At 44.5% G+C, this 15,093-nt stretch overlaps 1 protein-coding gene and 1 long non-coding RNA gene across 5 annotated transcripts in view; one reads left to right on the top strand and one right to left on the bottom strand.

Annotated features, from left to right (window-relative positions):
* The window catches only part of LOC310696116, a 158,831-nt gene that overhangs the window by 77,098 nt on the left and 66,640 nt on the right, over positions 1 to 15,093 (bottom strand). Inside the window, exon 3 of the long non-coding RNA XR_014520438.1 lies at positions 2,425 to 2,757. This is a non-coding gene — a long non-coding RNA (uncharacterized lncRNA). The remainder of the gene's footprint in view (positions 1 to 2,424; positions 2,758 to 15,093) is intronic.
* ZBTB16 (zinc finger and BTB domain containing 16) overlaps positions 1 to 15,093 on the top strand; it is a 192,911-nt gene that overhangs the window by 48,335 nt on the left and 129,483 nt on the right. The gene's annotated exons all lie outside the window — the stretch shown is intronic.

Raw genomic sequence — 15,093 nt, forward strand, 5'->3', positions numbered from 1 at the left:
GCACCTGCTTGGTCTCTGGACTGCAGCTATGTGAACACCACACATCTGGGGACCATGGACCAGAAGCCTCCCTCCTCAACTTTCTGATTGCCTGATCCAACAAAAAAAAGTTCTGTATACATTGACTTCTCTGTGGGGAAGTCAAAAGGAAGGAGATAGGACATTGTCTCATTGGGCTTCGAGTCCATCTGCCCCCCCAACTGGTCTTCTGGATGCCTTGAGAGCACTGGTAAGGGGGTGGGATTAAGGTCTGTGCCAGGCTGGGACTCAGATTGGTGGACCAGAAAGTTCGTGGGAAGCTGTCCTACCATTCTGACACTATCTGTGAGCTGAAACCAATTTAAACCCACTGATACACAGTTTGGGCTTGTCCACACTTCCAGTTGTCAGAGTGGTTTTCCCCTTGCCCCACTCCTTTCCCATGGAGAACCCTCTCTTTGGTGCTAATTTGGAGCAAACAGCAACCTGGAGAAGACCTGAATTGCTGTTTGCTCCAATTGAGCACCAAACAGTGGTTTTCCCAGGGGAAAGGAGTGGGATGAGAAGTGTGGATGAGCCCTTTGAGATGCCTTGAACTGGGCGTAACTGGTGGTGGTGGTAGGATTTCCCAGCAAGAGAAATTGCAGTGGGCATCTCTACATGTTGCATTCTGAACTGGTCCTTGATCATTCCTATTCTTGGAGGATAGGAACTGGGTGGGCAGGCAAAGTAAGACCCGTCTCAACTGCAACGAACCAGAACTGGCATGTCAACATAGGGATTGAGCAACCTCATTCCAAAATATCGATCCATCTCTTTCTTGGGAATGCAACATGGCTCGTAAAGGTGGGAGGAAATGTGAGAACCAAATATCAGAGTTCCCGGTTTGGTTTCTTTGCTAAAAAGCAAGGAGGGAAGATGTCAAGAGGTAAGAAGGAAAGAAGCAAAATAACTTCTTGAAAGGGATTTCAGATTGCTGCCTTGGGTTGGGCTAGTTGCCCCTTTGGTCTGCTTCAGTTCTATGATTCTATGAATACCTACTTCAGGACATGGGAAGGGGGAGAGAGCCAGCTCAGTTTAATTCCAGGAAGCGCCACCTAAAGTTGGCTTTTATCTTCCAAATCTGCCTTCCCAAGTGGGTGCCGTCTACATGTTTTGGACCATAATTCCCATCAGCCCCAGCGGTGGTGAAAGTTGTGTTTCAGAACATCTAGAGGGGCACCCAGTTGGGGAACTCTGTTCATAGTTTGAAAATTTTGCATAAGAGAAACAAAAGATAAGCTAATAATGTAAGGTACATTCATCATCAGAAAGAAAATACGCATCAGGATATGATAGGAAGTCCAACTACATTCTTTTAATTTATGCTAATAAATAGATAAGAAAATAAGAGACAGTAAAAATACAGAATAAGTTTAATGTCCGTAAACAAATGGAGTATTACTTGTATATGCTTTTTGTTTATATGGTTTATATTCTTGTCTAGTTAAGAAGATGTGCATTATATTTGTTGTATAAGATTGTCAATAAAGTGTTCAAGCAAAAAAAGAAAATTTTGCATGAGAGAAACGAATGAGTTTAATGCGGGGAATTTCAGCTTAATAAAAAGCCTCATTACCTGATGCTGAGGAGATGAAGGGGGGGAAGCCCCCCACACCCAGCACCTCACGCATTTGATTCCCTCCCCCTTTTTAGCTCGGGCGAAAAGTTTTTTCTTCAGGGGGGAGGAAAAAAATCCTCGAATTCTGCGATCTTGTCTTTGCACATGCTGTGCTTAAATATTAACACCAATTGAGCAAATTGCCTTTTAACTGCCTTTATTTGCTTTCATTAACAGTATAATTTAAAAGCTCTAGGATCTGCATGGAACCTGTTGTGCGGGGTGAGGGAGGGGAGGGGGCGCTGGGTGTGTTTTGGGTGCAGGGGCCTGTGACTTCATAAAATAATTAATTGTGTGGTGGGTAGTGGGGTGGTGGGGGTGGGGAAGCCCTTTACAGGAAAGTTGGAGATCTTGTGTCATCTGCGCAATTGCTCCTGCTCTCAAAAGCCACCATGAGGTTTTAGAGAACTGATGAGAGGGAAGGTCGGCCATGGAATGTGGATAGGGTCCTTTTGGGGGGAAAGTGGGCATTTGGTTGTGCTGGGTGGAAAACCACACACAGAGGAGACCATGTGTCTCAAGGACAAGGGACACAGCTTTCTGTGTGGAAGGTCCCAGTTCCATAAGAAGGATCAGGGAAAGACCTCTGCCTCAGACCCCAAAGAGCCATTCCCAGATATTTTAGACAAAACTGACTTGGTGCGCCAATGATCTGACATGGCATAATAAGATTGACTACCCAGAGAGACAATGCCTTTGTGACTCGGGACAAATAGAAACAGTAGAGCATTTCCTTCTGCAGTGCCTGCATTACAGAGACATTTGTATTAGCCTGATTTCCCCACTACTTCATAAGTACCCAGGGCACACAGGGCAATCTATACCTCCCTGCTGTTCTCAGATACCAGTCCTGCTACAACATACAATGTTGCTGGATTCTGCACAGCAGTGCTCAAAATGCGTTGGAGGATGACCTGTGCCACAAACTCTGTAAATTAATAGTTAAAATCTTTTATATATCAACCTTTTCTGCTCTTCCAAACCACCCAATGCTCCTATCCCTTCTTTTAGCTTCTTTTACATTCTTATAGACTTTTATATTCACCTTCTGTTTTAATATCTTTTAGCTTTCCAAAATGCGTTTCAGATTTTAAATGACTGTATCCCACCCTTTTATGCTGGTCTATAAAAATTTGATCTGCTGTGTTTTTGAATCTGACATTGGCATAAGGCATCTCCTTACCTTCCTGCGATGTAAGAACATACGAGCATTTTGGAACATGCCAGTGGCTCATCTAGTTGAGTGTCCTGTTCTCACATTGGCTGCCCATATATCTGTGGGAAGCCCTTGAGCAGGACCTGAGCCCAAGAGCCCTCTCTCTTCCTGCAGTTTCCAGCAACTGGTTTTCAGAGGCATATTGCCTCTTACAGTAAAGGTACAACATTGCCATTGTAGCCTTTGACAGCCTTGTTCTCTGTGAATTTATCCAGGCTTCTTTGAAAGGCATCCAAACTGGTTCTCATCACTGCCTCCTTTGGGAGTGAGATCCATAGTTTAACTATGCACTGGGTAAAGGTGTACTTTATTTTATTGCTTCTCCTTTTCTGGGTGACCTGGTACCTGGGTCCTCCCCTGCCCTGTCTGGCATTTGCATCCCATTCTGGTTGCCCGATAATGCACATACCCCTCACCTAGTTTTTGAAGCAGTCTTCCATTCCATCCCCCCCCTCCATGTGTTTAAGGAGGAATGAGTTTGGGATGGTTCCGTGTAGCTTTCTTCCAGCATTGCCATAAAACATGCCAGCCTTTTAAACAAAGAAATCCAAGCAATCCTGGCATTCTTGGCCTCGTTTCCTTAAATGCTTTTCTCCCCCCTCCTCCCTGCCCCTCGCTGTTAGTGAGCCCACGAAAAGTCCTGGCACGGGTTGCTAACCGCAGTGTCCTTCCAGGCACTAACATTAACTGTATTGTACCATTCCTGAAATTACCCTCGATTTAGCATTTAAAAAGTTTCCAGAGTAATTTTCGCTTGAGCCTGTTGCTTCCTCCTGTGCAGATTGAGGTGTGTGTGTGTGTGTGTGTTAATGTGGTTTTGGAACAGGAGCCAAATCAAACATTATGAATGAGCTTTGCTGAGACCACCGTGTACCATGTAATATTGAAAACTCCCGAGGGAGCGAGTTTACACAAGCTAGTTTGACACCTCCTGATTTGACAGGTCTTTTGCCCTGAAACAATGTTTTATTTGGTGCAGGAGGGGGGCAGAACCTTGTGCCTCATTTTATCAGATGACTTTGTAATGGACTCTGGCATAAAGTCAGGATATGAGGACTCGAGTCAAGTATGCCCCCCCCCCGTCCGCTTGTCCCTGCTCCCCCCCCCCATGTGCTGATCTGATCTTTTAAAGGAAAGGTATTTTGAGAAGCGTTCTTGCAGTGCGTAGTCGTAAGCAATTTGTTTCTCTTGCTCTGTGCAATCCAAGAACTTGTTTGGGAGGAGAGAAAGAGCAAGTATCTTGCATCAAAAACAAATTGTGCCTCTGCCGTGGCTGGCCAAGTTTTTCCCAGATGGAAGGTGGCAATTAGGCTCCTTGTTTACTTGCCTGAATAAATGACCTGATTAGTTCTGAAGAGCATCCGCGTCTAATGCTTTCGAAAAGCAGGTCTTTGATTTTTCAGCTTTATGATTATGTTTTTGGCAGATGCATTGTTAAACAGGACTCTTTGGAGAATACATGCATAGCAGTTTAGTAGTCACCTTAGTTCTGAGATGTTCTTTGGATTTGCCTATCAGTTTTATTTCGGAAGTTGAAAACAAAAGGGAAAGGATTTGGTGTCGGGATCTCCCAATTTATGCCTCTCTCCTCAATGCTCACAGGTGTTCTCTCAAGCCCTTTCAAAATCCACACTTGTTGGGGCCTTTCACATTATCTCAGCCTAACCTACCTCACAGGGGTGAAGTTGAAAAGGGAAAGGGGGACCACATAGGCAGTTTGAACTGCCTGGAGGAAAGGCAGGATCTCCATCTTGCTGCTTTTGTTTTCCCCCTGGGGGAATTCCCTTTGCAGCGCTTCTACCCACTCCTTATGGAATATTTCCATCTTACGTCTTTAGCTACATAAACACTCACAGTCTGAACTTTGCAGATGGAAGTAGCAATGGTTCCCCGATTATCCTGCCTTTCATTCAAGGAACTGAAGGTTGTATACACGACCCCAGCCCCCTTTGATCCTCACAACAACCCCATTGCCCAAGTAGAGATTTGATTCCAACCTGGCTGTGGCTGGTGGGAGTTGTGGTGTGCCAGGTTCGAGGAAGGGTGTATCAGGGCTTTGTTTGTCATCATTGGGGAGCAGAGTTGCATATCTGTGAACTGCTGCAATCCTCTTTTCCTCTCCCACCAAGCACTGAAAGCCTTTTTGAGATATGTTGCAGGAGCCATCAGCAGCTGGATGTCCCAGGGCAAATTCTTCCCCTCCTAAGTTAAAAATGAAAGTGAAGAGGGAGGAGCAGCTGCAATGGCAGCAAGATTTTAACTTTGGGATAAGGGAACTGCCTGACTCTCCAGACTTTCCTCAACGTGGATACCTGGTAACAGTGGATAAATCTGCCTGCTTGCTTCTTCTGAGTTTCTCACACACACACCCCAGTCTTAAATTCAGTCCGTCACATTTCCATATCAATTTATGATTTTATTTTTCAAAGTCCTTGTGAAAATTCAGCAGCATTTTAGCATTTATTTATTTTTGGCCAATGTGACTATTTTTGCAAAGTATATATTTTTTAATAAGATATTTATTAAGATTTTCAAAAAATTACAAAATAAAAAGAAAAAAGAAAAATACAAAATTAAAAATAGTTAAAAAACAATTCAGTCTTTCCATCACATATTTTTCATTTGCTTATTTCCCGGACCTCCTCACGCCTTCCTTTTCTGTATTCCAGTTCAAATTGTTAATTCAGCAAATCCCTCCCCTCTTCATTCATCTTAATCTTCAATTTTTAAATATTATAACATTAATTTTTTACCAATTAATAACCATTTTCTCATATTCCCTTATAGCATTACAGCAAAAGACCACTTAGTTTCTATCCAACATCATTCTAACATTCATTAATTTTACAGTATTTCTGTAAATAATCTTTGAACTTTTTCCAATCTTCTTCCACCGACTCTTCTCCCTGGTCTCGGATTCTGCCAGTCATTTCTGCCAGTTCCATATAGTCCATCACCTTCATCTGCCATTCTTCCAAGGTGGGTAGATCTTGTGTCTTCCAATACTTTGCGATGAGTATTCTTGCTGCTGTTGTGGCATACATAAAGAAAGTTCTATCCTTCTTTGGCACCAATGGGCTGACCATGCTCAGGAGAAAGGCCTCTGGTTTCTTCAGGAAGGTATATTTAAATACCTTTTTCATTTCATTATAAATCATCTCCCAGAAAGCCTTATTTTTGCAAAGTAATTCCTCCAACATAATGCATGTTTTTTTCCACAAATTTTACATGCATTCTTTGCCCCACTCTATGTGTATTTGAGGCCATCTTTTGGTTAAAGCATTGCAACATTCATAGAAGTGTTAATTTTGAAGGATGCCTGTGTTTCAGTCTGCATATTGTTTCTGAAAGTGTGAATTAGGTAGGTTTGCCTCCAAATTTCCCCCCCATCTTTAACCTGTGGTTCAAATCTTGTAGCTGGGTGGCATATGCCTGGCCCTGGCCACCTCTCCAAATTTGAACTCTGGAAGGCTCACTGCTTTCCTGTTGAAATATCCTCCCTGTCTCCACACTGCCCTTAAACTCATAGGTGATAATATCTTGGTTTTATCAACTCTAGGCACTCCCTTGCCAACCACTTCTTTGCCTAAGACAGTGGCACTTTCCCTCCTTGAGAAGAGCTGCAAGTGCTGTGTCCTTTGGGATCTCCACTAACGAAATTCTGTGCAAAGAGCTTCATTTCCTACTCTTGAAGGAATCCCATGTGCATCTCTTCCCCCTCCTTGCCTATCTTGTCAACGCCTTTCCATTTGAGCAGAAACCTGGGAAATCTCTCCCGTTCTCCAGGCCCACTTGCCTGGAAGGGATCTATCTTCCTTGGCCTGTCTGAAGAAAGGCTTCCTAACGACCAAGTATTAAGGTTTCATTAATCAAAGACACTTCCACTGCCCCTTTACAGAAACACAACTGCTTTGGCTGTCTTCTGCTGACAGCTTGTTAATTTATCTTCCTGGGGACGAGAGGGAAAAAGAAAAGTCTGTCTCTCGGCCACTTGTGCTACACAAACTCCAGCACGAGCTTGCTTTTCTGCTGAGCTATGTGAGCGCTGGGTGTAGTGGATGTTTTCCTCTGAGGAATTGAAGTCCGGCACATATATTTTTGCATGAAGCAGAGTGCTGTTTCTTCTCTATTTTCCCTTCCCAGTTGTTTTTTTTAATGCACAATTGCCTGCTCCTCCCTACTCCATTTTATCTGCTAAGTTAATTCCTCTCCCGCCTCTGTGGCCTAAAGTTTGGAGAGACGGAAGAGCTGCCAATGATAAATGTGGGTCCTCTGCTTGAGTTCTTGTTTCATCTGATATAGTTGGGAGGGGACCCAAGCAGGTGCCTCAAGCATGCTCTTTATTTTTGAATGAAAATAGGATCGGTGTCCAAGGAACATATCCCCAAAGTGCAAGGGTTTCTGCTTGCTCAATGGATCTTCCTGTCTCCCCGTGTGTGCTCCATGCCCTCCCCAGATCTGCTCCAGAGGTTTAGAGGAAGCCATGGAACCAATTTAGTGGGTGAGGGGAAGGGGAAGTGAAAGAGGGACAATCCCATTGCACAAGCAGAAATCCTTTTATTGATAGGACATGTTACTACTGTCTCCCAGCCCCAGGCAAGCACTCATTGGAATCGGAGTTCTCCAATGAAAGCAGCCCTAAGGGGAGGTGGGCCCACTCTCTACCCCACATGGAATCATGACCACTAGAGCCCACATTTCCCCTGAACCCTGAGGAAATACCTATGCCACTAGACTTAGATGATGGGTTATCAGACTCCTCAAGAGGATCAGTAGAGCCCTGAAGAGATATGCCTACACCCTGAAACATTAGGGCCTAAAAGAAGCCAGCAGCTGCATTGTCCTTTCAACTGACCAGATGCAGTGGTCCGGGACTTTGGCCTCTAGTCAATGAACACAGGCCACACTTTTGAGATCTGCCAGATGCTCTGGGACACTGCTAAGACAACTTTATGTTTTGACTCAGCAGCAGTATCTCTAACCGTGGTCCTGAAACTTACCCCCAGCCCTCTCTTCGAGGTGCTGACTTTGCCTTGCCTTGCTCTCTATCCAGAATAATGGGATGTCTGACCTTCCTCTTGATTAGGCCACCACCTATCTGCCATGGTGGGCATCCCTGTAGATCTATGATAGCTGGAACTGAGAAGGGGGGAAAGGGTCTCCTAAAATTCTCCACCCTGTCTGCAGGCAGAAGAATTTGTCAAATAGGATCCAGCAGGAAGGAGAAATTCTTTCTTGATGTTGGGCCTTGCCAGTGGCATGGCTCCGCCCTTCCTAAATAGGTTTTCTGACGAGCAGCAGAGGCACCATCAGCATCCTGGACCTGGCATAGTTTTAAGGCACTGGGGGGGGGGGGAGAGAGAAGGAGAGATTTGTGGCTACCACCAAACTAACTTTTCTTAGAATGTTTTAGATAACTTTCTTCCCTACGTCAAAAGAGCCATTTTCAAAGCTTTTGTCCTAATATTAAATGAAGCGATGTGGGTCTCTGAATTCCTTCAAATTGCATTGAAGATAATCAAACTAGTGTGATGTCCTGAACTAGGTTGTGTGGTGTGTGTGTTTTTTTTAAAAAATATTTGTATTTATACTTTTCAAATTTATACATTTCATTAATTTTACAATCATTTTAGCATTTCAAGGTTTGACTTCCTTCCCCTCTTTCTGCAGTTCCTTAATTTTATTTTTTAATATCTTCTGCATATCCAAATTCATTTAATTTGCTTATTTAATTATCTACTTTAAATATAAACTCTTATGAAACTACAGGCTGTTACAATAATCCTGCAGAACTAGGTTTTTTAAGTAAGTAAGTAAATAAAGCTGTCCCCTTTAAAGGTAATTTTTGGGGGTCACTTTCAAGAACGCCTCATGTCTCTGATGCTTTTTGAAGTGTGCATGTTGTGGGGGGGGAAGCTGCCCCCCATTTCTTTGTCTCTTGGAATCACTTTCTGCTCACCGGGCAGGAACCTGAATAAAATTGCCCCTTTACAATATATGTATAAATACCTAGCTACAGAAACAATACATATTTCAAACCTTTCAGTAGTAAAGGGTTGTGTTCTCATCAAAGTCCCCCCATTTTTCCATGTACGCTGCCATCTGGAGAGCAAAGATAGATAAATCCCACCACCCCCCATAAGACTGTACTTTCAACCTAGAAGCTCTTCCCTTGCTGTTAATTAATCCTTTGTACTTTAGGGACTGATGAAATCATGGTTCTATGAAATTTTAATCCACGTGCTGCATAGACGCAACTGACGTTATCAAAAGACCCCAGGTGTGCTCACAAAATTAGTTTATGGAATCTATTGCATATTTGATTGCTTCCCTGATTTTTTTATTTTTAATCCAGATCTTGCTCCTGTTATACTGGAAGTATTCAGTTTCAAATAATCTGCTAGGCTGAAACAGCAGTGTGTGTTTGTGTGTTAGCAAGAACAGAGAATGAAATGATAAATGATTTTGTCAGGGGAAATTTGAGGGAGGACTAATGGTGGTTTGGGAAGATGATGAACATTGGGAGTGGTGGTGTTAAACTTCTTCCCCGAGATTCACACAACCCAAGTGTCCAAAAGGAGACTAGCAATGACCGCTCCCCACTTAAAACGGGGGGCACCCTTTGCATGGGCGCGTGCAGCCCCTAGATCTGGAGCGGCCCCAACAGCATAGGCTTGGCTTTGCCTTCCCTCAGGTGTGATACCTGGAGGTCTCCGCCTACCTCAGTCAGTTGTCCAATCCCACCTGGGGGAAGCGTTGCCAAGGAGACCAGGCCAGGTAGGGGAGGGATTACCTGCCCACACAATAGAGGGAGGATCTTACCTACAAGGTCTACCCACATTTGAAATTTAATAAAGTTGTGGCCAATTTAATCCCATAGCACGTTGTCTTGAGTCGTTATTCCACATGACGGGGGGACCGTGCAGGATCTGGGGACTCCGCCTGTCCACGCAAAAGGAAGACGTTTTTGTGATCATTTGCTTGACAGTATGGAAATGCAAATGCTCTTTCTTTCTTTCTTTCTTTCTCCACCCTCTTCTCTGTTTTAATGGAGTTTGCCCTTCTGGGTATGGTCAGTGTTCAAAATGGCAACAGCAACAACAACAATTTTATTATTATTTATATAGCATATAAAAAGCATAGTAAAACATCAAACATTAAAAACTTCCTGGTACAGATGTCTTCTAAAAGTTATGTAGTTCTTTATCCCCTTGACATCTGAAGGGAAGACATTCCACAGGATGCCACTACCAAGAAGGCCTTCTGCCTGGTTCCCCGTAACTTCACTTCTCATAGTGAGCGAACCACCAGAAGACCCACAGAGGAGAATCTCAGTGTCCGGGCTGAACAATGGGGGGTGGATACAGTTTTAATTATTGTATATATTTATTATGCATGCATGCACTCCATAAACTCAAGTGGAATGGGAATTCTTAAAAGTACAGTCCCACCACGGGGCATGTATTGTGTCTCATGCACACATGTGTGACCTCCCCCAGCCTTTGCACCACCATCATGGCTGAGATGTGTTTGGTGGTTTCACCTGATTAATTTCTTACAACATTCTGTTAACTTTTAAAGGGCAGGTACAGGTGTAATGCACGGTTAAGGTTTATGTCATCAACACTGACCATAGCTGTGATTAGGTGGGTTCCCTCTTTACAATGATTTGCTAGTTGGCTTCAATCTGTAGTTAAGATGTGGGTGGCGTTTAACACAAACTTGGTCATGGTTGCTATTAAACATGGTTAAGATCAGTGCTGATACTGCTGTTAATAATGGGATGGGCAGCTTTGAGACAGCACTGGATTACTGAACAGAGGTCAGCTGATTAGCAAACTCTGCCTTAAGTGGTTCCTATGAACTGTGATTAAGGTGAATGCTAAAGCATTTTTTATTCATAGAAGGTCATTTTATAAGTATTATTATTTAAAGGCCATCAATAATGAACAAGGAATTTACCTTCCAGAACCTACATGAAGGGATTTGCACCCGTCTATTTAATTCATGCTCATGTGAGATGGAGGGGGAATTTTTGCTCACGGCACAGCACATGTTCTACATCATGCCAAAAGTCCCAGGATACACTGGCATCCCCAGTGGAAAGGATCCTCAACCTGAGACTTTGGAGAGCCACTGCAAGTCAAAAGAGGCTGCACTGGGCTAGATAGAGCAATGGTCTGAGTCAATCTAAGACCGGTTCAATATAAAGCAGCCAAATGGAATCTTTGTGATTCTTCTCTTGGTACCTCTGAGTACCGGATGTAGTGGACAAACATCTTCCCCTCGTCTGGGAATGGAATGGACCCATGGCTGAGTGAGTGCATATGAAAATGACACATGGAAAAAGTTTAGATCTTTCAATCTCCAGGCACAGGATACTGGACCTAGATTCTAGATTTCTTTTTGGTTTGATCCAGCAGGGTACTGCTTTAGCTTTACATAAGAATCTCCTGAATTTCTTTTATTTTTGGCTGTAACAATTTGGATGATGACTTTCCTCCCTCAAATGTGGAATATGTTGATATATCAGGAAGGGAACGTGCTGTTAGGGAGATCAGGTGATGTGTTTATTTTTAAATTTGGAATTTGTGAACTACTTGCTATTTCTGAATTAGAGGACTCAAAACATCTGAATAATTACAGTTTGCCCCTGGCAGTAGACTTCTAAGGTCATTTTTATCTCTCTTTTTTCAATTGGATCATCTTGTTTTCTGTTTAATTCTTTGGGGGAAGGAGGAAGAGGAGGTTTCTGGGAGGGGAGTTTTAGCCCTTTCTAACCATACGTGATGTACATGTCAAGTCTGCTCAATTTACCCAGGTCCTCTGGGATCAGTGTGTGATTCACAAAAGCAATCTCTCTTTTTGCTTTCATAACTGGTGATGCTAGATTTCCAAAGAACATCTGTGGCAGCCTTTGCCAACCTGGCACCCTCCAGATCTTTCGGATCACAACTCCTAGCCAGCACATCTGTCCAAATGGGAGCTGTGCACCAGGTTGGGGAAGTCTCATCTAAGGAACTGAATTAGCAATGGTGATTCTAAACAAGAGGGTGCCGTGTGACTAGGAATACTGGAATACATAAACTGCACTTCTGGAGCACCTAATAAAATGCATTAGCACTTAAGCATCGCTGAATCTCCACTTCCATAGCCCAAGGCCTTAGGTGAGAAGAAATTGCTAGTTCTCATTGGCTTCATTGCTTAACCCTTCTGCTACTGCGTTCTAGCTGCAGTTGCATTCAGCAGCAGGAAATGAAGCCTTTGAGAGCAACTCATTGTCATTTTGGCTTTCAAAGGCTTCCAGGATGCATTTTGAGAACTGGAACACAGGAAGGTGCCTTCTATCTAGTCATACAGTTCATCAATTTTGCTCAGCATTGCCTATCATCAGGGCTGGCTAGATGGTGTTGGACCACCACTTCCATCATCTCTGACCACACACGTGCCTGCATGTGGCTGATGTGAGTTGGAAACCAGCAACCCTTGCAGGGTCACAGGTTCCCCACCCCTTGCCTATGCAACCAGATGATGGTGCCCCAGGGCTCCAGGGCTCCAGACAGGAGTCATTCCCAGACCTAGCATGAGGAGCTGCCAGGAGTAGAACCTGGAACCTTTTGCCTGCACAGTTGGTGCTCTCTAGCACTGAGCTATAGCCCTTCCTGATCCGTGGAGAAATGGCCAAGAACCGCCTGCCCCCCATCATCCTGGGGTTGAAAAGAAAAAAAGGGGTCTGCCTTCTAGCTGCTCCTACATCCTCAGATCAGTGTTGATCAAGCTTGTTCTTTCCAGGTGCTGCTGGACTCCAGCTCCCATAAGCCCTAATAACTGGTGTCAATAGGAGTGGTAGTCCAACAACATCTAGAGAGCGCAGCATTGGCTCCCCCTGCTTTGGGTTAGAATAATGGAACATAGGAAGCTGCCTTGTTGTCATGGGGTGGCTGGATACAGAGGAGTGATAAGAAGCACCAGTCGGGGAACCCCCAAGGGAAGAAGGCTCAGAGCCTTGGGATTGGAGGTGGGGTGACGATGGGTGGTCAGAGGGAGAAGAGGGGGCAGACTGGGAGGAGGAGGTGTCAGAAACTGAAGAGGCAACAGGACTTAGTGAGCAGGAAGAGTCTGTGACAGAGAGCAGTCCAGAAACAGATGCAGAGGCAGAGACTGGAGAGGAGAGGGGCCAAGAAGCAGAGATGGGGCAGGCTGCTGAAGTAGCCTTCCCCTCCTGCTGCGACCAGCTCCCCTCCCTGCTGGTCTCCCATAACCTGCAGAGGTATGAAGACGGTGGAACAAAGAGAGGAAAGACAAAGGAGCCTAGGATTGCTTGGGAAGGAACTGGGGGATAGCTGTGGGAAAGTAGGGACCTTCAGTCCTTGCAACTGCCTCATTGGGGCAAGATCTATTGGGAAGAGTTGCTGGGCTCACTAGGCCTGAACTGTTTCATTTCTTGGAATAAAGAGTTAACTTCACTGACACTTTGTGAGTTATTGCTGACCAACTCCCGACATCCTCTCTGACACTTATACTGATTCATACCATTGGTCCATCTAGCTCAGTATGGTCCACACTGACCAGAGAGAAGCTCTCCAGGGTTCCAGACAGGAGACCTGGAGATGCCATTGGGGTTTGAACCAAGGACCTTCTGCATGCAGAGCAGGTGCTTTACCACTGAGCTATGGCTCTTCCCTAATGTGGCACTGTTGTGGTGTATGCAATCTGTTACCTGGATCAGGGAAGTAAAATACTTTGTAGAATGATAAACAACCAAGCAGACAAAAATGGGGTGCCACTTCCACTTGAGCCTTTGCTGGGAAGATCTGTGGCCTTGGCTTCTCTCCTGCAGATGTGTGTGTCCAACTCTCGTTCCCCAGGGCACAGGCTAGAAAGGGTCTGAGCCATTCCCCTTTTAGCCTTCCTTCCTGAGAAACACCGATGGCTTATTTGGTACCAAGTCTTGTGCATCTGATTGGCAGCCAGTCCTAGAACCCGCATGCTTGTTTGCCCACCTGCCAAGATCCTTTCAGGCTGTACACCTCCAGGAATAAATACAGATGTGGAGAATGTGTCTCTCTAAAACTGGCAGGAGGGATACCATTTTTCTTCCTTTAATTCCCTTTGGGGTTGCAAAGATTTGGTGTGTGTGTGGTTCCCCCCTCCCTTCCCTGTTGATTCGGCCTTTTAACGCGTTCCTTCGGGCTCTCAAAAATTCTCATTTCAAGGTAACTGAGCAATTAATGAATATTGAACAAAGAAATTTGTTTTGGAACCGGGACATTAGAATACATTAGGAGCAGAGAAATCCAGGCAGCTTTATCTGCTGCATGCCAACTTCTCTCTCTTTTTGCCTTGTGAATAAGGTTACAGTGAGAAAAACAAAGCTCCTCCTTGTAGGGGGGGGTCATTCTAGGAGGTGGGTGCCTTTTTTGGTTGCTGCTGGAAGGGTGGCTTATGCAGGCTTGCAAAATCCAAGCATCCCTGTCTAAGGTGCATGCTCCCTGTCTTAAGGCTCATTTCCCTGCTTCCTCAAAACGGACCTTGATGATGAAGTATGATGCCGACAGGAAGCATCTGCATTCTTCCATAGGCCAGCTTTGCAATGAGAACCTTCCCTTTGCTCTTTTTCCACTCTGTCAATGCAAGGTTTTTGGTTGTTTTTTTTAAGTTCCTTCAGCTGCTTTTCCTTAAAAAGCCCAAAGTGGTATACAGTGGTACCTTGGGTTACATACGCTTCAGGTTACATACGCTTCAGGTTACACACTCCGCTAACCCAGAAATAGTGCTTCAGGTTAAGAACTTTGCTTCAGGATAAGAGCAGAAATCGGGCTCCGGCAGCGCGGTGGCAGCAGGAGGCTCCATTAGCTAAAGTGGTCTTCAGGTTAAGAACAATTTCAGGTTAAGAACGGACCTCTGGAATGAATTAAGTACTTAACCTGAGGTACCACTGTAAATACATAAGAGCTGGGGGGTGGGGAGGAGTAAGAAAAACAAGTGCAGCTAAATCTCTCTTCCTCTCCGAGTGATGCTTGAGGAATTTGATCGTTGGTAATTGCAACATGCACAGACGTGATCCAGACCTCTAAGACTAATGGGCAATTTGGAGTTGAGTTGCTCCCACAGCTTTTCCCTTCCCAAATGGTCCAGTGCAGTTCTTTACTCAACACCCCTCTGCACACACATTTAGAAATGCATGTTTTCCTACAGATTTAAAGTGATGTAGATTGGAGATAGCATGATCCACCCA

This window comes from Podarcis liolepis (assembly GCF_965112155.1).
Source record: "Podarcis liolepis genome assembly, chromosome: 16".
NCBI lineage: Eukaryota > Metazoa > Chordata > Lepidosauria > Squamata > Lacertidae > Podarcis > Podarcis liolepis.